Below are 1,873 nucleotides of genomic sequence, written 5' to 3' on the forward strand. Positions count from 1 at the left end.
CTTATACATGTTACATGTTTTTCAAAACTTTCATGTACTTCTATGGTATATTCTTATTTACTAATATTAAAGGAAGGAAGCTTTCATAATTCTCCATACGTAATCCCTTTGTATCCGTTAATTTTACGTTTACCACAAAGATTAACGGCTAAGATTTAATAGAAGCATGTCTCCTTTTTTGCCTGGTCTTTGACCAATTTTGATGGGCCCTCGCTTGCCTTCACAAAATCACGATGAAAAAATTGACACCATCAAAATTCACCTGGAAAGACCCGGTGCACGAAGGTCTTTCTCGGCTAATAAGAGTTAGAGTCGGGCGACACAACCGCGTGGTACTGCCACGCCGTCGGTGCGCCGTCTGTGCTGTTGCCGTGGGCCAGGCACGAGTTCGACCTGGGCGGCTCCTCAGTGCCAACCTCATGCGAATCGTTTGGCCGAGTGTTTGTGTCCGGCCTTGCGGTCATGGCGTGCCGTTGCAAGTTTTACTTCGATCTGTGGTCACGCGGCATGCAAGTATGGCTTTCCCTATGCTGTCGGCATATCTCGGTCTATGCCATTGGCCCCAAAAAAGCCGTCGGCATAGAATAGGACGTCGTCTTAGGGCTTTATTCAGGTAGTGGTCGCGAGGAACCTGGGCCTTGCCGGTGTTGGCCTCGGCATGCCTCCAATGGTCATGTGCATCCACCTGATGAGCGCCTACGTGCAGCACCTCCGGGACATCATCAAGGAGTGTGTGGCCCACCAGACACACTACGACACCCAGCTCAAGGGCTTCAAGGTCATCGTGAGCATCGGCAACAGCTGCGGTGCGTTCTTTGCGTGGGACATGCTGGAGAAGCTGGGCACCAACACGACCGACAGCCTGCACCCGGAGCTAGACGGCATGTTCCCGAACCATATGCCCAACCCGGAGAACGCGAGGCCATATCGCTGACCCGCCGTGTGGTGCTGACCCGCGGCGCCGACCTTGGCGTGGTGTTCGACACGGGCTTGGACCGAAGCGGCATGGTGGACGGCGCGGGGGCTGCCATCATTCGGGGCCGCATCATCGCGCTCATCTCCACCATCGTGCTGGGGGAGCACCCGGGGACAATGGTGGTGACGGACACGTGGTCGGGCGACGGGCTCACGCGGTTCATCGAGGCAAGGAGCGGGCGGCGGCTACAGCAACTTGGTCGACAAGGGCGTGCAAGTCAACGCGGACGGCGTGAAGACGCACGTCACGGTGGAGAGTTGGAGACCACAGGGCACGGCACGCTCAGGAAGAACCGCTTCCTCGACGACTGCGCGTACATGGTGGTGAAGATCATCATCTAGATGGTCCGGATGAGGCTGGCCGTGTTGGAGGGCAGGGTCGGCAGCCTCATCCGGGACCTCGAGGACCCAGATCAAGTCTACCTCTGATGTATGGTGCTTTGCCAAGGTAAATATAGAAGTTTTCATATGTCTTCAGAATTGAGCATAGGTGATGTTTATGTTTGATCGATGTTGATTATGCAACAGTGTGCGGACTTGTATGAAGTATCTTGTTGCGCATGTTTCATTCCCACCGATTAATTGCTTGCTGAATGCTCTGGCTATATTCTACTCCGAATATGTCTATATACATCCATATGTATATCCACATATAAATCTCTAAAAGGACTTAAATTTAGTAAGGGAGGAAGTAGCTGATTAGATATGCATGCATATCTGACGAGATGATGGATGCATATCTTGGGCTTAAAGGTCCTATTGTGCATGTCTATTTTCCCTTTGTATATTCTATTTTTGTGCCATCAAACACTGCTGCGTTAATGTATATCTTTTGATTATTTACATGGAAATACTGAATTCTTAGTCCAGTGGTAGAACATGTCTATCAGGTCTCGGG

At 51.3% G+C, this 1,873-nt stretch overlaps 1 pseudogene; it reads left to right on the forward strand.

The window, feature by feature from the left end:
• The first annotated feature begins 462 nt into the window (after positions 1-462).
• LOC119272473 lies at positions 463-1,404 on the forward strand (annotated as a pseudogene).
• Positions 1,405-1,873: the final 469 nt, after the last annotated feature.

This window comes from Triticum dicoccoides, chromosome 3A (assembly GCF_002162155.2).
Source record: "Triticum dicoccoides isolate Atlit2015 ecotype Zavitan chromosome 3A, WEW_v2.0, whole genome shotgun sequence".
NCBI lineage: Eukaryota > Viridiplantae > Streptophyta > Magnoliopsida > Poales > Poaceae > Triticum > Triticum dicoccoides.